Source organism: Peromyscus eremicus, chromosome 12 (assembly GCF_949786415.1).
Source record: "Peromyscus eremicus chromosome 12, PerEre_H2_v1, whole genome shotgun sequence".
Lineage (NCBI taxonomy): Eukaryota > Metazoa > Chordata > Mammalia > Rodentia > Cricetidae > Peromyscus > Peromyscus eremicus.
Window position 1 is genome coordinate 55,643,157 of NC_081428.1, and position 25,459 is coordinate 55,668,615.

Consider the following 25,459-nt stretch of genomic DNA (forward strand, 5'->3'; position numbering starts at 1 on the left):
TATGGTTTTTACAGACTTCATTCAATCCATTTATACTTCACATCCTCCTGTTCCCATAAGAAAGATACCTTCGCTCAGTTTCTGCTCAGGGGTACTGTTTCATGGGAATGAAGTGAATATTTCTATCAGTCTAGATTTCTGAGGTCCAGCCTGCTGACTCACACTAGAACCAGACAATGTACACTAAAGGCTGGATCTGATTCCCCATGAACAGGTTTTGGTTTTACATTCCTCACCTACTAACTGAAACTCCATCAAATTCCACACTTCTTTCCTTCTTCCCGTTCCCCCATGCTAAGGTGGAAATAGCCTCTTTATGATTTTTTCATAAATGGTATTTCATTTATCTAATGAAAGAGAGGAAATTAAGTCATTTTCATTCATTTTCTCCCAAAATCTCAGAACTTCCACCATTTAAAAAACTAAACAAAGCAACAAAAGAAAAAAATCCACACTGAGTGGACTGCACAAAACCCGCACAGTATCCCGGCCCTCACAGAATCAAATGGGTGTTATTACAGGAGTGAAACCTATGAAACACACAAAGAGCTGCGTTGAACTTGGGTTCTGGAGGTTACCGGCGTTTTAAAAATCCCTATACCTGCATCTTTCAAAGTGCAAAGTGATCTCATTAAAGGTTACAAAGGACCATAGTATGAACCAGAATCCCAGTCTTCTAGAACTCCAGGGGGAAAGGTGAGCATTTGGAGCAAGTTTCCTTTGGAAGAGAATGGAGGGAAGTGGGGGGATGGGGGCCACTGTCAAAGGCACTGGGGTCTGTCACCTCTGTGAGGGGCAAGCTCATTTCCATTTCCACCCCAAGAGTCTAGAACACACACAAGAAGGAATGAGGTTTCCCTAGCTCAAGTAACTGGGTACTCTGATGGCGACCAGGACCACCTGGTCAGAGGCAAATGAGAGCCTCAAGGCAAATCTCTACTATGGACTTTTGTGTTCTAGCATGGTGGACCTGGAGCAGGAGGTAGAGGGACCCCTGTCCCCAAGTGGAGGCAGCTGCTGCTGCTGTGGTGGAGGAGGAGGATACCTGCTCTCTGGTGCTGTGAGGGGTACCCGGGGTCCTAAGAGGTTTCCAGGCATTGGAGGCATACCAGGAGGGACAGGGCCACTCCCAGTTGGGTGGATATGGGCTGGCACAGTGGGAATCATGCAGCCTGGCATGGGCTGCCCAAGCATCAGTCTTGTGACCTGGCTGGGGGAGACAGGAGTGACAGCATCCGAGGCGGGGGGGAGGGAGCCGCTGATGAGGCATCATGCCAGGATGCCCTGCTGCCAGACCAGCTCCTCTGGAGTGCTGGTGTGCTCGCTGATGGTTCAGGCCATGCTGCTGCCCTTCCGTTTGTTGTTGGCCTCATAACTCGGCGTATTTCAATTGCTCCACGTGGAAGTTCTGGTGTTCAGGAAGTCACTAACTGCTGCCGCTGTTGTTCTGGGGCCTCTTGGTCTCTGTCCATAATGGTTTCCAGCTCTTCAAAATATCCAAACTTTAGTTTCTTCATCTGTGTTTCACCCAGGAGAGCTACCAGAGATTTCATCTCTCTCCCACAGTGACCAGGTGCTCAGCTTTGGCAGCAGCTGAGGCAAGAGCAGCTGCTGGAGCTGCGGTAACAGAAATCTCCTGTTGCACTTTCTTCTCCCGAGGACCACACTCTCTTTCTTTCCACGCATCAGTGAGTTCCTTGACCCCCTCATCCTCCTGGTTTAACATCCCCAATAATTTCATTATCTTGCTCCTCTGTTTTCTTTTTTCATTTTCTCCATCATGTGTCTTATTACCTTTATCTGATTTAAAAAAAAAGTGGTGCTTCACAAATTTGCATATCATCCTTAAGCATGGGCCATGTTAATCTTCTCTGTATTGTTCCAATTTTAGTATATGTGCTGTGGAAGCAAGTTCTCTCTTTACAATGCCTCCACACACATTCTTTATCTTTTATTTTGGCTTTGAAACAGTAATAATTCCAAGGTTTTAACAGATTCCTTGAGAATCTCTCAGACTTGCTTTCTTCTCTCTATTACGACTCTCACTGGATCTTCAAGTATCCCAGCAGATTCTTCCACTATCTCCTAGCCCGCGGCCAAGCCATCCTCCACACAACTCTAAAGTCAAATATCTTAAAACAATTTGGAGCAAGTTACTCCTCTGTGTAAAACTCTAGAAGCCTTCTCCCTGTGCACCAGGTAAGATCTAAATGTCTACTTCTCTGCTGTCCTCTGCCCTGATCGCTAGCCTCAACTTCCCTTGATCCCACCTCCCTTCATGAGGAAAAGGTTCACACCTCCCAAGCTAGTCTCTGCTCTGGGACTGCCTGCTGACTCTGCTGAGATTGGCTAGAGCAGCCATGTTCCCTCTCTTCTTCCCCATCACCCTCTTGCTTCCTAAATGTCCATTCTCCACTCTTTCTCCAAGATAAACCTTCTAGACTTATCTCCACTCAATTCACTTCCTTTGATGGACTCACAGACTGTTATACATACGTGTGTGTGTGTGTGTGTGTGTGTGTGTGTGTGTGTGTGTATGTATTGTTGGAACTTTAGAATAAGAGTGGTCCTATAAACATTCATGTCACATACAATATGATTCCCAACCTGACATGATGGTACATGCCTATTATCCCAGCAATCAAGGCTGAAGCAGGAGAATCTAAAACTCAAATTCAGCCTGGACTACACAGTGTCAGGTCAGCCTTGGCCACATGGCAAGACCCAGATAATAAAAGAACGGATGAATGAATGAAGTAATTCTTCCATATAATTTACACCCTAGTGGAGGGTGATATGTAAGTCTAAACCTCCTCAATGTCTGTTCATGCCTCCCATGTCTCTGGACCATTGTTTGGTCCCTTCAACAACTATAGGATACAGAAGAGACTAGTCTAGTGTATTCTAATGAAAACAAAGTGGTCATTAAACATTTAGTTTCTAAGAAGTTTTCTCAATGAGTTTTCCTAAGAGGAAACGTAAGATATATAGTGTTGATTTTTTTTGACAATATTTAAACATCTAATCTATGTTGGGCACTGTGCTACATATTCTAGGGCATGATAATGTTTAAAATAACTTGCAAATAGGCTTTTTAAAGCAAGCAAGAGAGAGATCCTTATAATTCATAGTTAAGGTTCATTAGAGACTACTGAATCCAGTCCACCCATACAGTGGAGAAAGTGTCCCGCCTAATCCCACCCAGCTAGTTTATAGCCAAAGTAAGACAAGAGAAGGTCCTTCTCTAATACCTTCCTCTCCTAGCCTGGTCCACTAGTTTGAGTCCTTCAAAGATAGATCACATGCCATTTTAGGTTAAGATCCTATATACCTGCCAGCACTTAGGAAGCAAAAGATAGAGTTCAATGCCATCCTTGACTACAGCAAAAGTTTGTGACCAATAATGGTCTACAACCCTGTCCCAGGAAGGAAGGAAGGAAGGAAGGAAGGAAGGAAGGAAGGAAGGAAGGAAGGAAGGGAGAAAGGGAGGAAGGAAGGGAAGAAGGGAGGGAGGGAGGAAGGGAGGGAAAAAGGGAGGAGAGGGGAGGGGAGGGGGAGGAAGGAAGGAGGAAAGAAAGAAAGAAAGAAAGAAAGAAAGAAAGAAAGAAAGAAAGAAAGAAAGAAAGAAAGGAATCTGCACATCTTAAACTAATAGTCAACATGTGAACAGAGACTTGACAGCACAGATTCAGAAGAAAAAAAACAGTAATAAAATAAAGCAAACTTAAAGGAAACAAAATAGAGCTGGAGCAGTGGGAGCCGAGCATGGAGCCGGCAGATGACATCTATTTGCACTCGTTAGCACAGCCTGGCATGTGCTACGCCACCCCCTTGGGTAATTTACATTTTTTTTTAAGCATGTATTTCTAAATTTAGGAAGTCGGGATAATCAGGGTGGAAAAGCCCATCTGTTTGACTTCTCTCCAGCTGCTGCAGATCCTGAAGGGAAGCTGGAGTATCTTCTCCCGTGTGTCGTCTTGGTCGGCCTGGACTGCGAGAACGCGACAGAAGCGGACGAGCTGAGGGGCAGGGTCTCCAACGTGGGTTATACTTGGTACACGATGAGGCACCCCCACTGTGCTTAAATAGACCTGATGCAAATGCTGAAGCACGCTGGTGTGTGCTTGTGGGGTAAAGTCACTGTGGGGTAGGATGCAGGGACAGAGAGACCCAGGTGAATAGACGCTTGACCCTTTTTAAGAGCTTAAAATAATAAAGGGACCAAAAACATTATATCGCTGCATTATTTTACTTTTCCCCCCCTTGGAGAAAGCATTTATCCAAACTCTGGTCCAAACTTTTCCACGGACATGCTGTGCTGTTTTGGAAAAGGCCACGTTAGTTCTCCAGGTTTCTCACTACATGAGATATATAAGAACAGAGGTAAGGGGGAGGGACTGAGTATAAGGGAGAACAAACTGGGAGAAGGCTTTTGGCATCTTCAATTCTGGGACTACAGAGAGCTATGCCAATTCCCATAAGAAGCTACCACACCTAGATGGACTCTTCCCCTTCCGGTGGGAAACTATTAACATGAAAATCAGAGGCCAGTCAATAAATATCTAACCATATACCTTTTTCAGGCTCTTGGAAAAGTGTGAGTCACTGATCTTAGAAGTTTAGATTTATTTGGTAAATACTGAAAATTAAAAATGTTTCTAAAGGGACTACAACTTAAGCACAACTTTACTTTATCAACACCCCTCCCCAGAGTGTAAAAGCTCCCCGTGAGAAATGTGCATTTTCTGGACCAACAATCCTTTTCTGCGTCACCTCCCTGTGTCAGATACCGTGGCACATGCAATACTGGGGGACAGCGAAGTGATGAAGGTTCCTGTTGGTGCTCTGAGCAAAAGGGAGTCGTTTAACTAGAAACAACAACCACCGCTTGGTTAAAATCCAGCTTATTTAACATGAATACAAGGGTATCGTGACAAAACTCTGGGACCAACATGACTGTGTCACGCCACCAAGGAATCCATGTTGCACCTGGAAGCATGAACATGGGCAAGCATCCCACAGAGGTAAAAGCATTTTAAAGACATTTTTAAAAGCATTAAAACATTAAAAGCATTTAAAAAAAAAAAAGCACTGAAAAACACAAAAAGCATTCTAAAAACATACAAAAGCATTTTAAAACGCATTAAAAGCATTTAAAAACCTTAAGGACACTCACACACCTACCTTCTCCTGTCATACTGTTCTTAATCTACTTATATGTGTGGTGAATGAATATTTTAAGGGGTGACTGAAATGGACATGTGAGAGTCTTCTTTTCTTTTGGTGCCTTAGATGTTATTTTTTTCTTTGTTTGATGTCGTCTGCTTTGCCTCCAGGATGTATCCTCAGCACCTGGGACAAAGTCTAACATGAAGCAGGCACTAAGTAAATATTTAGCAAGTAAATAGCAAGTATGAAGAAAGAAGAGCAGGGGCTAGAGAGACAGCTCTGTGGTTCAGACTGCTCCTACAGAGGACCTGGGTTCGGGTCCCAGCACCCATCTGGGGTGGCTCACAACCACTAACTCCAGCTCCTGGGATCTCACAACTTCTGGCTTCCACAAGCACTTGTATCCACACATACATACCCACACAGAGTCACATGGTTAGCCCATGATTAAAATGTTTAAATAGTTCCTTAAGGAAAAAAAAAAGTCATTTTTTTTTCAGTACTGGTGCTATAGGAAGAGTGGGAAACTCACTGTGCACCAGGAGTTGCAAGGTCCATTTCTTTATCTAAGCCAATCATTTGGCAAGCAGGGGTTATCTGAACCTCTTCCCATAAAAGAAAGACTCAAGAGTTAAACGATACCCTGACCACAGAAGAAAAGACAATGCGGTGATCTGGTCTACCTCAGAGAGCTAAGGTTCTGGCTCAGAAGTCCTCCAAACAAGGGAGAGCAAAACCAGAGGCCAGATCAGGCAGGGAGCTGGGCTGGAAAGTTGGTGGCAGGTTAGAAAGCAGCCCAGGGAAAGAAAAGCCACACACCCGGAGGTGGGACTGGCTCTACCAGGGTCAGACAGGAGTCACTAGGTCCCAAGAAGGAAGGAAAGTGTGAGAGCCACAGAGTGAGAGCATGGGGTCCCAGAGCATGGAAACACTAAGTGTTGAAAGTTCCTCGAAGAGAGACCTGCCTAGGAAGACGTGCATACAGGTAACACACGGCACAAACACTACTGACAATGGTGGGCATCTCCTGTCACTCGTCAGCCAGTCTGTCACTCCGGATTCCTTATAAAATTGTCCTTACAAGTCTCCAGGGGAAAGCGAATTTCAACAGAAGGAAAAGAACACTGTAATACAGAACTACCAACTAAGCACGAAAATGTTTAAAATGCTGAAGGGAATAGGTCAGTGTGTACAGACCTCATGCATAACAGAGCTTCCAATGAGTTACCATAGCTACCAAAAGATAATTAATTTTGTGGAAACAACAGAAAAGAGATACCATTAGGGGTAGTTTTGAAAGAGCTGAATAATAAACATGTCATCCAAATTTAACTCACATTTCTTCCCAATAGGAACAAGCGATGCTGCTTCCTCCCACGTGACCACTTCTGACACTGGCTCCCTCTCTGTTCTGCCTAATCTGGTGTACTCAGGTTCCTCTGAGCTGTTCTGAGTCTCACTCAGACCCTGCAAGACTCTATTAGCTTCCACATGCTCCAGGAGCACTTCTAAATTATCTCTACAATTATCACTCTCTGTTTATGAAACAAGCATTTATTAAGGACTAGTTAAGAAAGGAAGGGATGCACAAACAGTTAAGTGTGTAAGTAACAGTAAACTGGTAAGGGTTAAGGTAGTGGCACAATATAGAGACAAAGAGAAAGAAAAAGCTAAGTTGGGGGAGACCGCTCTGGGAGTGAAGTGAAATCCCAGTGGGGTGCTGAAGCGTCAGCATTGCCTTCAAGTCCCAGGAATTTTAAAAAAAAGGGAGGGACTTCAAGGTGAGATAATATTTTATTACTGCATTCTAAAGTAAGAAAATAAGTCTAAAATTTTTAAAGTTTATTACACTTAATAAAAATTAAAGTCAGCTATGTGATCCTATTTGACCTTTCTGATCATCACATTTCTTGAATATAAAATGAAAATAAGGCCAGGATATGTTGGAGACAGATTAAATAACGCATATGGAAAGCCTAGAATCTATTACACATTCACAAATCACTCTCTCTTCTGTAAAGTTATAAACACAGGGGAGACAGGTAAGTAAGCTCTGGGCATCTTTCCTTTTATTGACCCCAAAACATATGTAGTAATTTTTAACATTTCCTCTTAGAATTTGACAACATGAGTCTTCTAGCATTCCTATATGATACAAATTTTTGAAAAGGAACTCTCATTGCCAGAGCTGAATTATCCAATGGGCATATCCAAACCACAGTCATGTGGGGACAGAGATGAGGAAGAATGTAGTCTCTTGAGGAAAATTGCAGAACCGCGTAGGACTCACTCCTCCTGGATAGATGAGTTTCCTCAGGCTTAAAGTTTGATGCTTTTCAATTTTTAAGGTTCCTAAAGCCTTTTGGGGGCCAGTCGCCACTCTTACAAATATTTCCCACATTCCTAGACAGAGAATAAACTGCCACAAAGGCCAGGGCTCAGAGGACAAAATCTAATCCACTTACTGACATCTGAGCCTGGCATGAGGCTGGCTCTTCCTGTGTTATCTTATGTCCTCACCCAGGCACTAACTCCAGGTACTGAAATGCATCCCGCACTGTAAGCACACCGCCAGCTTCTCCACTGGGAAATGGGTGATCACATATCTCACAGGCTTAGCTTCAAAACCCATGAGTAAACACATAAAAAAGTGTACGGTGGTGCATGGCATAGAGGAGGTACCCAACATTTGAATGACACCCAGACTAGAAACGTCAAGACCAAAAACAGAGGATACGTGTGTGACTCCAGGAAATGGTGTTGACAGCAGAACTGAAGCCTCTCTGAGCTGGCACTGGATGGAGGATGACTTGGCTGGCCACCACTCAGCACATGTGGCCAGAGCCCATTCAGCTTCTGTGTTCCAAGCTGTTTACTCACATTGAGTTTACTGTGGGCACCTCGGTATCAGAAAAAAAAAGCCTGCCAAATCCAAGTATTAAAAGAAAACAGCCCAAGTGATCAAGAAAATAAAGAGGCTTTTCTTGAAAGTAAAGGTCATCCGCTGAGATTTGGTAAAGCAGTGTAGCATGCAATTGCTCTGTGCTTAAGTTGAAAACTAGGACAGGGCTCAAGAGTTGGTGCATCTGGGTAGATGAAGGCTCTAGGTTCTATGGGCCTGGCTGTGCATCCAAATAAACTATATCAAGAGGGGAGTAAGTATTGATTTTTCATTCCTTTCTTAGGAGATATACATATGGAAAACAGAATCTATTTAGAATCTATTTTATCTCAAACTGACCTGATCTTGCCACTTCCCATGCTTGCCCCTGTATTAGTCAGGGTTCTTAAGAGGAGCAGAATTAATAGAATGAATCTCTCTCCTCTCTCTCCTCTCCTCTTCTCTCTATCAGCTGGTCTTCAGTATATGCTGGAATCCCAGAGAAGTAGGCTCTAATGCCAGTGAAGGAGTGGACTTGCCCGAGAGGTGAGAACAAGCAGGCAACAGGTAAAATCTTCTTTCTCCCATGTCCTTATATAGGCTTCCAGCAGAAGGTGTGGCCCAGGTTAGAGTCAGAGTCTTCCCCCCTCAAAAGATCTGGATTAAATGTGTGTCTTCCCACCTTAAAGATCCAGATTAGAAATGGATCTTCCCTTTTCAAATACAACAAAAATCCCTCACAGGTGTGCCCCCATTTGGGGGTTTTAGTTAATTCCAGATGCAATCAAGTTGACAACTAAGAATGGTTATCACTACCCTCATAACAGTCTACTTGCATCCTGGATGGGCAGCAGGAGTCAGGAGGTTAACTAAGGTCCATCTAATCTCAATATCTCAGGCTGACCCAACATGACCAGCTTCGGGGAGCAAACTTGTTCATCTTGCTCTTGGATGGATCACATAGTCTTTAGAATGTCTTCCCTTTGCCCTGCTTTACTCAAGAAAAAATGTCTTAATGAATGAAGGAGGTAGCTCCTCAAGCTATTCCAGGCCAGGGGAGGAAAGGGTTGGCTCTCATATCCACATGAAGTTCTCTGGTTCACCATTTGCCTCTGCTAGAGGACCTTGACCAGCCACTCCTTCACAGAGAAATGGTAAGTAGCACTTGTCCTATCTGGGGGCTCTTTTTGCTATTACTGCTGTTGCTGTTACTTAATTGAAAATGTGATGGGCATGTGCAGGTTCCCAGCTTTGTTCTGTGGTCCTAGACCTTCATGTATGACTGCTACAGACTAAATGTTCATGTCTCCTCAAAAACCAAATGTTGAAACCTAATCCCCAAGGTGGTTGCATGGGGGGCGGGGAGGGGGGACTGTTGAGACGTGGTTAGATCACGATGGTACCCACTGTGAATGGAGTTAGCTCCTTACAAGAGAGCTGTCTCTCCCATCACCTAGGGACACAGGAAGGTGGTTGTCTCTGAATTAAGAAGCAAGAAGCATCAAATCTTCCATCACAAAGATCTCAGACTCCTAGCCTCTCAGTGAGAAACAGACTTCTGTTGTCTAGAAGCCCACCAGTCTATGGTAGCACACTGTTCTCAAAATCTGAACATTGACAAGCTCTCCTCTTTTAGCTTTAGATCCCCGCCAGCACCTTACTAGTTCTCTTGCATGCTTACAGGTGGGTCCTCAATAAGGCATCACTGCCTCTTTCTGCCTGCTTCTGGCCACTACCTTCTTACCAATATACACGCCGTAAGTGGACAGCTTAGCTTGCAGAACCCTCAAACCAACCAACACAGCACCCTGTGGATGGAATGCACTGTCAGAATGAGGATAAGCGCTGAAAAGGAGACAGCACTTGATTCAAACCATTAATGCCACACACATCATTGCATCAGAATGAACTGGACCACTTCCACTTGAAGACTGGACCCTACACCTTTTTCATCTTTCTTATCCCCTGAGGCCTAGAACATAATAATCTCTCTGGGGTGAGGAGGTTGTTGTTAATTCTAAAATCTGCTGAGAACATAAGAAGCAAAGGCCATACCTCACACACTATGATAAAGACCTCACAAGTGGCACACAAGAACGACTACCTGCCTTTATCTTCTGATACCTGACATTTTAGCTATGATGGATCTGCACTTCAGTTTCCTTACCTGATCCTAACAGCAAGTATTCTACAAGTACTTCTTTTCTGAGTCACATAAGTCTGCAAATGATAACCACAGTTACAGTTCTAACTATAGTGACACATATGTTAAGGACCTAAAACCCACATTAACTCGTGCTGTATAAACCACAGCGGCATATGTGGAGTGGGTTCTTGACTGTGTTGGAAAACTGAAGAGAACAAACAAACTTTAAAAGCTGATGAGACAATTCTCCTAGAAAAAGAAAAATGTAAAAGCAATCTAACACTAAGTTGGCCATAACATCTCTGTGAACTCCCTGAAAGCTGTCTTTGGGTCACAAATTAAACTCCCCTGTACAAAATAAACACTGGTAGTGTTAGGATGCGAAGGGCTTAATATGTACAATGCTATGTACAACCAAACAGATCCTTTGAAAAGAAAATGCTATTCAGAGGAAAAACTAAGATCATAAGACAAAAAAAAAAAAAATGCAGCTCCAAACAGGGAAGATATTCATGGAGAAGTTGGCCATGTTAAGAATAGTGGTAGGACAGGCTAGCCCACTAGGCTCCAGGGTATAGCTCCAAACCCATGGTCACACAGACAGCCCTGGTTAAAACTCAATGGGCCACAAAACAAAACAGAAAACTATGATTGTAGACGATTCCTAGGAGAGGGTAGGAGCTGACAGGGGTGGTGTGGGGGTGTAAGAGAGGGTGTGGGAGGAGAATAATAGGAATACATTTTATAGTGTCAGAAATACATTTAATTTAAAAAACATGGTGGTAGAAACAGACAGGGAGATGAGCAAATAGAAGTAAAATAAAGAGAATGAATGGCTGCTACTTGAGAGCAAAGTCTACCTACTGTTCTATTTGAGCCTCTAGCGGTCCTTCGGTGGGTTATTGAGACCGTAATTATTAACTAGAATTTATTAGTTTCTCACCATGGGGCACCCAATATACATGTGTACACCCACTACATACACCTAATTTTTAAAATTATAAATCTTTTTTTAATTGAGATGGGGAAGTATCACCACTTCTAACCAGAAAAAGAAATAAACAATAACTACACACAGGCACGCCGACATAATGAACAGATTACAACCCATCAGAATGAGTGAAGGGAAATGTCCTAGACTGACAGAACCTAGCAGTCACAGGATGGATGTAGAGGGCCTAGAGCTCTTGTGTACTCTCTGTACACCAGCAGAAGCAAGCATTGGCACAACCACTTTGGAAGACAGCAGTAGTTACTAAAAGGAACAGGATCTGTGTCTGCGGAACATAACCTGCCAAGCTATGCTTGCCGGAGGGTGTGGAGCAGAGCAGGTAACGCTCAAGGAGTAAAAGGTGCATGGCCAGGTAAGGGGATCGGACTTGGGGAAAGCCGAGTGGGGGCCAGCGTTCAGGAGGGACCGAGACAACCCCGGAACAAGCCACCAGAGGCTCTTGGCCACTTGCTGACCTCTGAAAACTTGACCTTCAGCCAGACTAAGCCACAGAGCTGTGTTGTGGAGATCCAGTGCCCAGATCCCAGGGTGTGTGCTGCACACTAATATCCACCACTAATACTAACGAAGGGCTATGGCTGCCTGGCTGCCAAAAAGCAAGTTAATTTTATCGCTAGAAAAGGACGCGAAGAAACCACACCTCGCGATACTGCTGATTTCAGCACTGTGGCAGAAAAGAAATAAATCTTAGCTTTCCCTTTAGTCCAGACTCTGAACGGTGACAAACAGCAACTTGGTTCTTAGTAAGAAGCCACTAAAATGTCACTTTGGTTTTGTGTCACGCTGTACAGAAGAACTAATGATAACTGTGTCAGTCCCTTTTTATCACGTGACACCCATCTTAGAAAACACTTACTGAAGATAAATGTTTGGGTTCATGGTTCCAGACGTCTCAGTCTGGTCCCAGCTGGCTCCACCGCATTGTGTCTAGGCTGAGGTTGAATACTGTGACAGCAAACCTGTGGGACAACCACTCACCTCACCTCGGGGTGGCCGGGAAGCAAAGCAGCTGTGCTGCCCCCGTCATGCTGGATTCTCCTCCCTTAGTTAGTTCTCCCTGGAAATGCCCTCAGACACACCCGTGAGCAAGCCTTGCCGATCTCCTAGGTGATTCTCAATCCAATCCGGTTTACAATGAAGATTAACCATCACGCCTTGCGAGAATGATGCACTCAGTAAATTGCTTGAGATGCAAGCACAAAGACTTGAGTTCAGAACTCCAGTGCTGAGGCCAGGCCTGAGGCTGGAGAGACGGCTCAGCAGTGAAGAGCACTGGTTGCTTTTCTAGAAGACCTAGCTTTGATTTCCAGCACCCACGTGGCAGCTCACAACTGTCTACAACTCCAGTTCCAGGGAATCTGATGCTTTCTTCTGGCCTTCACGGTGCACAGGCATTCAAGCAGATGAAAACACCCATACACATAAAGTAAACTTTAAATTAAAAAAAAAATCAGGCTAAGGATGAACACCTGTAATCATGGTGGAGAAAAATAGAATCCCTGTGGTTAGTTAGCCAGTCAGTCGAGCTTGAATTATCAAGCTTCAGATTCAGTGAGAGATTCTGTTTCAAAAATAAGGTACAGAGTGATTGAAATAAACACCCAACATCAAGTTCTGACCACATACATACACACACATCACTCATTTCACACATACACACACACACATAAACACACACACACACACACACACACACACACACACACACACACACACAGAAGACAGAGAGGGAGAGATTGATGATTAATCATCAAGACCAAATGTGATGATAAATACCTGTAATATCAGCACTTGAGATATAGAGGTAAGATGATTAGGAGTTCAAGGCCAGCCTTACCTACATAGAGAGTTCAAGGTCATCCTTACTACATGATATTCTGCTTCAAAACGAACAAAAATTAAACTAGTTATGTTGTCCTCTGACTTCCACACATGTACTGTGGCATATATACACACACACCAAGCAAAAATCACTGTTTTTGTAAAAATCTTGATGTAAAGAAGTCAATGAGCTACAAGTTAAGAAGTGAATGGGAATGAGTTACAAGTTAAACAAACATGGATGAATCTTAAATGCACATTCTAAGCAAAAATGACCACAACCGACTGGTGAGTTGCAGAGATTGAGGGCAGGAAGAGAGCTGAATAGGTGAAGTATGGGGAATCTGGGGAGCACTGAAACAGATCATATGAAAACTACAATGTGGTGGTTGAAAGAAAACAGCCCCCAAAGAGAGTGGCACTATTAGGAGGTGTGACCTTGTTGGGGTAGGTATGGCCTTCTTGGAGGAAGTATGTCACTCTGGGAGTGGGCTTTGAGGTCTCCTATGCTCAAGCTATACCCACTGAGACTGTTTACTTCCTGTTGCCTGCAGATCGAGATGTAGGATTCTCAGCTCCTTCTCCAGCACCATGTCTGCCTACACGCTGCCATGTCTGGCCATGATAATAATGGACTGAACCTCTGAAAGTGTAAGCCACCCCATTAAATGTTTTCCTTTATAAGAAAGTGGTGTCTCTTCACAGCAATATATCAGCGTATATCTTGACTAAGATATATACTACCTTAGATGAATGACTGCAATGAACCCAAGTGGGGCAGGCTACACACTTCAAAGGAAAAGATGAGAAAACTTGAAAGATGAAAACCTGTGTGGTGAGATAGGTTAATGGGTAAAGGTGCTTCCTTCCAAGCCTGATGACCTGAGTTCAATCCCAGGGTCCCCATGTGGTTGGAAGGAGACAAACAACTCCCAAAAGCTTTCCTCTGATCTGTACATGCACATGCATGCATTTGTGCATGCACATATTATGCACGCACACACACACACACACACACACACACACAAATAAACAATGTCATTTTGAAAATTAAAGACTAAAAACTATCAACAGCACAACAGCAAGCTATCAATTTCATGAGAACAGTTGCTTGTGTATTTAACATCCACAAAACAAGAAGGGTGAGTTAAGAAATAACTGCCAAAAATCAGTGAAAAGAGTAACTCTTGAATAACAAGTGTAAGAAATAAAGTAAGTCAAGACATATTGTAACATAACCAAATTGCTTAAAAACAAAGAGAAAAATCTTAAAAGCACACAAATGAGGGAGAAAAAGAAAACACATACAGAGAATCAAAAGATGAAGAGCAATTCCTGTTGGAAAGATTTAAGCTGCATGACAATGTAGAAGACTCTTTGGCATTTGAAAGAAAAAAAAAACTTTCAACCCAAAATTCCTTACTGGGTCAAAATGGTTTCCAATAGAAGGTGGCAGACATCATGATGCCACAATCCTGTCACCTCAGCACTTGGAAGATGGGAACAGGAGCAGTGTGCAGATGTGCAAGGCCAGCCTGGGCTGCATAGTGAGACGACTGCAAAGCACAGATGCAGAAAAAGTACACTAAAGTGGTTTTCAGATACAAAGAGACAAGAGACATCACCAAAGAGAGATCTGCAGAACAGGACATGTCCATGGGCATCCTCTGAGCAGGAAATGATAGCAGATGGAAAGCCAGGTCTGCACCAGGAATGAAGCCTTCTTCCCATTGGTGCCATGTGGTGCCAACAGAGGCAGTGAGCCCCCCCTCTGTGCCAACTACAGTGTTTTTGCAGGTGTCCTTTTACTCTTAGTTTACTGGAAGTTTTTAATGGGGTTCTTGTGTGTTGTCAGTTGTTCGTGAAATTATTGAGACTGTGATTCTTAAACTTTTAATCTGTTTAAACGGAAAGTTACAAAAAGATGTGTACTCTAGCAACAAAGCTAAAGAGAGAGAAAAACCTGAGTGTTAATGGGGAACTGTGCAGAGCCATAAAGGCCATCAAATGATACTCAAGCACCGAAACATACGTGCAGGTGGAGGGCAGAAAACAACCTTGGGTGCCATTTCTTTTGCATCATCCATGATTTCCTTTTCTTTTACAGACAGAGTCTCTCACTGTCCCGGAATTCACCAAGCAAACTAGACTGACTGGCCAGCAAGTCCCAGAGATCTGTCTGTTTCTGCTTCCCCAGCACTGGGGTAACAAACATGTGCTCCAGGTCCAGGCTTGTTTCGCCACTGGCTTTTTTCACATGGGTTCTGGAGACTGGACTTTGGTCCTTGTGGAGGGCGAGCACTCTGCCAACTGAGCTATATATCTCCCTAGCCCCGCAAAACTTACCATGTGGGTCTCTGTGACCCACCACAGCCAGCAGAGAAACAACCCACGGGAGGAATGGGAGGCAAAAGTAGCTGATACACAACTCAATAGCCAGTGTCGGTCCCATCTTGAGGAGTCTGACCCCGAGTAGTTTATTTTAGGCATATTTAAGCACGGTGGAATTTGGTGAAAATTTTCCTGGTGATAATTAATTCAGTCCCCTGTGCACAATAAATCTTAAGACATGACTATATTGCAACTCTTCATAAAGACATTTTCCATAAAGGCGGGTTCTATAGATTGACTACACATGACGCCTCCCACAAAGATAGGGTCTGTAGATTGACATGCTCACAAAAGGTTCTGGGGGGAGGATCTGATGTGTTCTCAGCCACACAGATAGCATGTAGGTCACCAGGCTATTAACCACATCTGCTGCCAGCCTTCTGTGTGGATAACAGGTGTCGCGTTCCTTCTCTGAAGGAACAAGCCTGTGTGTTTAACATTCCAGGTTCCCCTGGTGCTTATATTTGAGCACAAGGACCTCTGTGCCCCCTACATTATCCTTTAAGACTTCCGGGGTTTGCCATGATTATTGACAGGAGAGGAATGTAAAGAGAGCAACGTCTGACAGGAAACCAACCCGGCAGAGAGTAAAGGATGGATTGACATGAAGGACAATTATCAGCCAGAAAACTGAAATGGTATAAGCTTAATGTAGATACAACTTGAGAAAGGGATGGCTGAAAATAGCAAAAAGATCACAGGGAAGAAAGATGTTTAAGACTTGATGGCTTTCATTTACCAGTCATGAGAAGAAATGAATGAGCTATGAACAGGCCAGCACTTGGAGTGTATAGTAAAGCCACAGTCAACAGTCCTTATAATCTAGATAATTTCAGTCTACAAAATCAGGGATTTAAATACATACACACACAACATATATGTAAAATGTGATTTTTTTTTCTCTTAATGTATTTGAAGCAGGATGATAAATCAAAGGGTTTGCAAAGTTCAGACATGTGAAATCTGAATCAGTTCATGTGCCACAGTTGGGAAATAAAAGGGCTGGAGAATGGCACAATTACCCTCCATTCCAGTCAGAGAAAGCCAGTCTGCCAAGTTCCACTGCAGAAGAGGATCTGGGCGGAGAGCTCGGGAGGAAGTGCTGAAGAGTGCAAATTATTTTTGTGTTCACGCACTTCATCATCATCAGTTTATAGAATATTTGTTAAACACTGAGGAGTAAGCAGATTTGATTTATTTTAATGCAGGCAGATGGCTTGGTCATGGAAATCGTGAAGAGATTTACCAAGTCACTTCATCAGATCAAGGACATTACGGAATTAAAGGGCTCTAAAAGACCCTATTGGTCTACAGCTCCCATTATACTTTCTCCTTAATGACAAAGACAATTTGACCTTCTGATTCAAAACAAGCATGGGGTGTGGGGCAAAAACAACTCATTTGTTCAAAGGACCACACATCTTAAGAATATACCTAGCAATATAAATTGACCAAGAGGCAACTACAGGGTGCTGTGTTCTGAGGCCACTGAAACTGCAAATTAAGAACAATTTAAAGTCACAACTCCAGGAAGTATTTTTCAGGAAAAATGGCCCCTGCTTAAGTTTCTGTAGTGATCTTGGCCTATAAAACTTAAGGACCACTTCTTATCAGTATGGCTTAGATTCAGGAATAATTTATCCATCTGCAGAAAAGGTTCTATAAACATGGTAACTAATGTATTAGGTGATGGATTTATGAATTGCAAAGTTATTCTAGCCCAATCAGCCTCTCTGATTCTGCCCATCTTAGAGACCATCTGGCTTTGTGTGTAAACATCTTTCACAAAAAAAAAAAAAAAAATGCAAAAGAACACTACCAATGGCACAAGGCCCATCAATAACACAACTGGCATTAAGCTGTGGACTAACTACGCCCCTCAAGGCTTTCAGCTTAAAAATCAGTCATCCTGCTGGGTGGTGGTGGCACACACCTTTATTCCCAGCACTCAGGAGGCAGAGCCAGGTGGATCTCTGTGAGTTCGAGGCCAGCCTGGTCTACAGAACGAGATCCAGGACAGGCACCAAAGCTACACAGAGAAACCCTGTCTTGAAAAAAAAAAAAGAATCAGTCATCCTGTAGGTAGAGCAATACAACAGCAAAAAGCTTCTCCGCTGTGTGATCTACAGGCTAAAACTCGGACATCTGCCTATCCTAAATAAACACAAATACCATCAGAGTCAAGCAAAAGGACCCATGCAGCCACTGTGATAAAAAGATGCTCACCATATTCATACCCTCCTTTGAACGACCCCCTTCTGACACAGAATCTGTCTGAGATCTAACAGATCTAAGGCTGGGGAGGGGACACAAACACATCTTGCAAAGTGAGCAGACATCAATCTCAAAGTGAAAATTTAATATTATTTACATCTTAACTACTTATTACAATCTTTACAACAGATGGAGATGGTCTAACTTCCTAGAACTCATCTTACCATGGATGAAGAAGAAAAAAAGTCAAATAACTTGTCAAAGGTTTATGTTAAAACCAGCCAAAAATATCTTCAGCTCGTTTTGCTACCAATGGCCTTACCACTAGAAACTAAAGGAATAGATTCCATAATCTAATTCCTTCAAGCCCCAGGTAAATGCAAGCCTGGAGAAGACATGCCCAGGTCACCCCTCCAGTGTGTACTCTATACAGACCACTCATCTCCCTGACCTAAAAAGGCTGATTAATCCTTACAATTGCCCCTAAGCATTTGCTATATGCCAGGTGTTATGCTAGACCCCTACTAATGCTGGGTGATGTTTAATTTAGTTTTCCTCAGTATAAGAAAAAAGTCCCTCTCCTTCACAAGATAAATTCAAGCTTGGGCATTACATAACATTCATAAGGTCACAGGGAAAATAAATAGCAAGATGCTGATTTTAAACTCGGTTTGACTGATTAGAAAAGTGCATAATATATGAGCAAGGGGGGGGGTCAAGATCATGATGGGGAAATCTACAGAGACAACTGAACCAAGCTCATAGGAACTCATGAACTTGAGACAGACAGCTGTGGAGCCTGCATGGGACCTGACTAGACCCTCTGCATACAGCAGATAGATGTGTAGCTGGGTCTGTTTGAGGGGCCCCTGGCAGTATGATCAGGATCTATCCCTGGTGCATGGGCTGACTTTCTGGATCCAATTTACCTATGGTCGGACACTTTGCTCACCCTTTATGCAGTGAGGAGGGGCTTGGTCCTGCCTCAACTGAATGTACCAGGCTTAGCTGTGCCCCCACCCCCAGGGAAGAACATACCCTTTTGGAGGAAGGGATGATGGGGCGGTGGAGAGGCAGGGGGGAGTGGGAGGAGAGATGAGGGGGGATCTGTGGTTGATATGTAAAATGAATAAAAGAATTTAAAAAAAGAAAAGTACATGAGCTTTTGCACAGGGCTCTTCCCCCCATGAGTTAGATGTGTGCATGCAAGTACTTCTATTTTGGGTAAAATGGACTACAGAAATGCCTACACACATGTACAGGCTATATCTACAAATACATTCACTATAAAATCACTGATATCAAAAACACATAGACAACATAAGGGTACAACAATGAGGAAATAAACCATGGCCTCTATGTGCTATGAAGTACTAAAACTGCTACCCAAAGAACGAAATGAATGCATGTTACTGATGGGGAATGGGTCCAGCATTAACTTGCTGAGCTTTAAAAATAAATTATACCATTATGTTGTGGACTGATTTTTAAGAAGAAACTGATCTATCTGTATGTGGGTTTGTTTTCTACTTACAATAAAGTCTAGACCCATGCACAGAAAACCAGGGTATCCACTGGGTGGAAGTCAGGACTGAATCATTGTCTATATACATCTACATAAAATGACAATGTTGCCCTTGAGATTAAAAATTACACCATAAAAATAAAGCATATTTATATATAATGCCACCTTATGTAGCACATATTAATTATATATTGTCTCCAACATAAAGAATCTAACATCGCATTGCCACAGCACTAGCACTCCAAGCACAGACGTGAGCCTCAAACCCTTTCAGAAAGTCTGTGGGATGAAGATGGACATTCTTAGTAACAGTGGAGCGCTGTTTCCCTCCTACCCGGTGCTGACATCTGCAGGGATGGGATGGCGCAGAGGCTGGGGTGGGTGAAACTGCTGGTGCCTTATCACTTGGGGCCAAGGCCGTGACAACAAGCTGTACTGGCAGGCCCTGGTGTCCTCCCCCACGCCACACTCGCCAACGTGAGGGAAAAGTTCTCGTTTCATCAACACCGTTGATGAAAATGTAACTGTAATCTGACCAGCTCCTGACCTTGATCTTTAACAGTATTCTGTGTCACATATCAGTCACGTGTGCTACATACCGAGGAAAGTGGCTGTCCCAAGGGAAAGCACACCACAACCATGTGTGCTCAGAACTCGGAGAACACACCGTTTTCTTAGCTCACCACATGGACTTGAAAGAACAACAGACAGACAAAGGTCGGTGGTTGAGATTCCAGACCTGACAGAAGTTTTCTCAAAACTGGACAAAGTGAAACTATCCTTTCGTATCAGGGACTAAGGAGGTTAGATAGTCCCCTCCCAGGGTCTGGGAAGAATCTACAGCCAGCTGATAATCTTTGATGATAAGAAATGAATCTATGTACACGAAACTCCTTAGTCCATACACTTTATTGTTCTGTGATGGTTCTCTCTCTCCACAGCTTCTATTCTGCTCTCATGCCTAGCTCCTTTCTGGCCTGATTTATCTGCTGTCTCCTCTAAGTTCTGTCTTAGTTCCTTCATCTTAATTCTGCCCCATCTAGGTTCTCACCCATCTAGTTCCTTCCCATCTCAGCTCCTCTCCCACCTCCTTTCTCTCTCATCTTGTTCTTCCTCATCTTGTTCTTCCCCGTCTGGGTCTTCCTCATCTTCCATCTCGTTCCTCTAGTACTTTCTTTTAGCCCTTTAATCTAGTTCTTCCCCATCTAGTTCATTCCTCTCCAGTTCTTACCCATCTAGTTCTTCTGTTCTCTTTTCTCTGTCTCGTCCTCAAGTTCTCTAGTTAAAATCCTCCTCCCTCTCAGTTCTCTGACTCCCCCAGTTCTCTAGGGTATTCAGTTATAAACCCAAGCCATAGTGATCCTCTGCCTCAGCAAGGTCACCAGGCTTGAATTCTTACAGGGTCATAAAGGCAGGTAAGAATTTTCCTTAGGCAGTGACCATCAGGCTTTCTATTACAACCCAATATGGGAGTGGTAAAAGAGGAGATCAACTGAGTGCTAATGACCAGTTAGTATATCAAAAGGGGGATCTATGTGCTCAGTCTACATTCCTAGAAGTGGTTAGGTAAGAAATTAAGGATCTGTAAAGTTAGTAAGGCTGTAAGAAAGGAGGGGCCGAGCTAAATTGTATAAAGCTATTATTTAAGGTCCACCTGACCTAAGTGGTGTCTCCTTGTGGAATTTACCTTAAATCAGGAGACTACATGTGGTGGTCTGGCTGTTATTTCTGTTAGTCCTTGAATGTGGCTAAAGGAGATATCTGATTCCAGTGCTGAAAGGGGAGAAACGGATGGGCTGGGGGTAAGGAAGCATTTCCTGAAGCTCCAAATACCTTGAATGTATATATCCATAGAGTGATCAGTCCACACTGTTAGCAATTCTTAGGGAAAAATCAATTGGGAAAATTATGAAGGCACGCATGATTTTCAAAACAGAAGACAGCTGATATATAACAAGCCAAATAACATCAAATGCTCCTTGGAATTTGGCTTCCTCTGAAGGAATTCCTTGACCCCTCAGGCAGTGGCTTTGCTATAAGTTCTTATAATATACTCCTGTGGCCCATAGCACTTTGGAGTTGTCACTGTGGGTGACCTAAAACTGGAGCGAGTATTCAAATGTCACAAAATTTGTATCCGCATTGTGCGCCTAAAAGTCCGGAAAACTGTTCTGAGGCAATCAGTAGCAAGAGGGACAGTTGTCTTTTTTATATTCTATAATGTAACATATATCAACAGTTAAGCCAATGAATCAATATTTCCCGGTAGTTGGGGTGTAATAGTATTTTTAAAAACAAGATGTATGTGTGAATGATCTACTCAAAGCCCAAGACAAACCAACAGATTTTTTTTTATATAGTAAGTGTGAAATACTTAATGACATGTCCAGTTCTACATTGCAACCAATCTTTAACAAATATATCACATTCTGGAAGAATAGTGAGAGTATCCAAAATTATATCACATTTTGGAATAATATTAAGAGTATCCAAAATTATACGAAAATACCAGGTCAGACAAACTTCCTACACTTTGATAAAAACCAAAACAATGAATTATAATGCAGAGGGGACAGAAACAAGTGTATACTGATAAGCCAGATCTTAAAGAGAATTCCAAAAGAATGTCAAACAGAAATACTCACGTTATTTGGTTTGGGTGGGAATAATTACTTGTCAGGAAAATACATTATTTCTGTTCATATCTCAGGTTTCTTAGTGAGCCTCTGATTTCATTTTTAATTTCTAGCACAGTAAATACAGATACACTCTACATAAACAAAGCACGCTGTGACCCTTGACAATCTTTAAGGCCAGAAGTATCTTTGCAATTGGGTAACTAACACATTTCTCACAAGCTCTACTATCTTAAGTCTTGGCCATCGAGAGCTGATACAGTAACCTATGTTTACACATGGGCAACACTGTAAGTCAGCTGCAAATTAACCAAGGAAAGCCTAAAACACTAGCCCCCCATGAAGATGCTGGCCTCACGCGAGTGATGCTTAGTGTGCATAGCCTGTTTTTGCTGTGTATTTGTGTTCTGACAGATGATCTTGGCCCAGGGGCTGACAGGGGTGCCTAACAGCGATGCTCCTAGTCCAAAGAGACAAGGTAGCCCTGTGATGGATGTTTGGTGTTGGCTGAGAGTTAAGGCTGAGAGTTGGGGATTGGGTGATGAGCAGTAGATGACTTCTGACATTGTGGACTGGCATAAACTATGAATGAAGGGAAAGAAATCCAGAGTTTTAGGGACAATGATGGGAAAGGAGGGGCCATAAAAGTGTTGTATGACTCCATCCTTGGAAAGCAAGTTCTAACGTGCAGACCTAAGGGTTTGACAATGCACCAGGTATGAAAGTAGGAAGCTCGGGTTACAATGAATTGCCTAAAGCCTGAGATTATTTTACTACAAAGAGCAAAACCTTCAGAATCACACAGGAGAAAACATATTTCAAAAATCAACAAGATCACAGATAAGCTAGGAATCAATCAAAAGCTGTGAGTACTTATATTTTTACATTTCCAAACAATTCACAGAACTTCTTTGAAACTATAAAGATAAATCTCTGTCACCTCTTCTACAAAATATATGCCAAACCTTAGTATAACTTATATAATATACATATATGTATTACATATATATATATATATATATATATAAAATTATACAATAGACTGACACAAGGCATTCCAATTCCTAAAAGAAATGACAACAGGGTCTACAATTTCTTTTTTTTAAAAAAAGGAAAACAATATTCTTTTCAAGTATTCCAAGAACACGCACAGAGTGACCTTCACAGAACAAGGAAGAAATGCCCCATGTAGTACTCAGTACTCCCTCATACGCCCACCAATGCCCAGCAGCTGAGACGATCTCTGATTCTGTTTTGTTGGTGCAAAATTAGTAAAATGAGTAACTAGACGCAGCCAAGAATGACTAAACTGATTACCTTCGAAGAATTTGATGCTATCAGCAGAAAGCCATAACAGACTCCAAAACAGGCGAGGAGGTGGTGGAGGAAAGAGAAATGAAAAGAATGGACATTAGCGAGAAGTCGGTAGGGAGGGAAATTTTGCATAAGCAGTGCTATGAACCATGAGACTTTGGACAGGGGTCGGGGGAGACGTCCGCTCTAGGAGGACCTTGTTTTGTTTCCAGTGGTGAGATTTCCAACAGGCTTTTCTCGTTTTAGAGTTTTAAAATACTCAGCGAAGGAGTCTTTTAGGACTAGCCAAGCTGTGGCTCCATGACGACAAGGTTGTGTTCAATGTTACCCTGTGACCCTCAGTGAAAACATGGCATCTATGTTCCTATTCCACAAACCTAATGTATTTTAACCCTAAATCCTGACCTACCATCAGCCGAAGCCACCGTTAATTTAATTCTCCGAAAATTCTTCTAAAAAAATATGTGGTACGTGTATTTCCTGAGCTCAGCACCTTCTTCCAGGATTTAAACTTCCTTACTTTTCTCATGAAAGTACCATCTCTCATAGTAACAGTTTACCTTCCTCTTAAGATCCAAAAGTTTAGTGAATGGAAATGAGTCGACTTTTTCAAAAGACTACCCATTAAGCAGTCTTCATCCACACTGGCAAATTTGTATTGGTTTCATCCTAACCTAATGAGAAAAGTTGAGTGATTCTTTATTGCAATCTGCTTCTTCCTATAATACAGGAGTGAGGCAAAGCCACACATGGTAGCAGCTCCAGAGTCAGTGATGCTGGCCATGGTACACAGGGGCGGAGTGCTGGGGAAGGGCTCATCTGCAAATTAGAAAACTCATTTCTCCTTCTGACTTCCCAAGTCTCCAACAAATGCAAACCACGGCTGAAGTCAGTCTCCTGCACACGGAAATCCTACATGGGGGGATGTCAACTACTCAAACTTACATGGCAAGAAAAACTGCGTGGTTTTAAGATGCGCTTGACTGCTATCCTATCCTCATGACAGAACTCCAATCAGACGACTTCGAAGGCCACCCAGGAACTGACAACCTCTCTCAAGCCAGTTGCTCACAGAAGTGTGATCAGGAGAGGACTTGACATCCTCCAGATGGTCAGGAGGGGTACTGTTCTTGGAGAGCAGGCTGAGACCTGTTGGTGCCAGCTAGTCCTCATCAAAGGGGAAATTTAGGGTGACTGTGCTTACAGCTAGAGACAAGACTAGAAATTCAGCAATCCTGCTTCAAAATGCCCAACATACATAAAAGCTGAGGGAGTCGAAATAAATTGTTATGATCAGCCCAGATAACAATAGACCTAGAACCCTTATTTTAAATAAACTGGTTCTAGGGGAGATCAGTGGAAAAATGAAGCTGAGACCACCCTTCATTGTATAGCCCAAGTTCAACCACAGAACTCAAACTTGTAATCTTCCCGTTTTGGCCACCCAAGTGCTGGGATTACACACATGCACCACCCCAACAGGTTTAGAGATCATCTGAATGGGAAAGCAACAATTCCCCAACTTGGTTCCAACTCAGGAAACACTGCCCACCCCTCATTTCCTGTCACTGGGACGATACAGAATCTTGTACCCCAGCCTATCACCTTGTTTGCCACTAAATCACATGGCTTAAGTCTGAAGATTCAAATGGGAATTTTTGTGATAGGTGTTTCCACTACTGAAGTGTGAAAACACATTTGAAAATGTGCCACTTGCTGTCACCGGAGGGGGGGGGGTAAGAGCCCAAACAAGCACCTTCACCATTGCATCATCACCTTGGGTCTGATAACAGTTCTAAGCATAACATTATAAAAACTCGGAATGACTTAACGCTTAAACCGCTTCCCGAGTACTGTACGCTGAGTAAGCTAAACGTCTCTAAAATTTTCACATGGTATCTGTCATCTTTCCAGAAGATCAAACTATAGATTTTGACTAAAAAGTGAAGTCTTCCAAAAACAGTTACATAATTTAACTTAAAGCTGAGAAGTGGAAATTTACAATCAGCCTCTCCAAATGCCAACACAAAGATTCTCATGGCTCTTTGTTTTTGATATGACCTTTTTTTTTTGCACTTCCTCAAATTCTGCAAAATTATCTGCTATTTCAAAGAATCCCAAGTAGAAAAAAATATTTCAGAACTTCTTATTTATTTGTACATAAGAGTCTGATTATGTAGCCTTGGCTGGCTTGGAACTCACTTTGTAAACGAAGGTTAGCCTTGAACTCACTGAGATTCACCTGCCTCTGCCTCCTGAGTGCTGAGATTAAAGGCGTGCACTACCATACCTGGCTCATTTAAACTATGTCTAAGTCACCAATGAAATTACACAGAAGTAAACTTTTCTA

General features: G+C 42.8%; 1 protein-coding gene and 1 non-coding gene across 4 annotated transcripts in view; both read right to left on the minus strand.

Annotated features, from left to right (window-relative positions):
• The window catches only part of Igsf11 (immunoglobulin superfamily member 11), a 190,912-nt gene that overhangs the window by 96,169 nt on the left and 69,284 nt on the right, over positions 1-25,459 (minus strand). The window lies entirely within an intron of this gene.
• Positions 1,809-1,911, minus strand: LOC131923006 (U6 spliceosomal RNA). Its single transcript, XR_009382464.1, has one exon. It is a non-coding gene; the product is annotated as a U6 spliceosomal RNA (small nuclear RNA).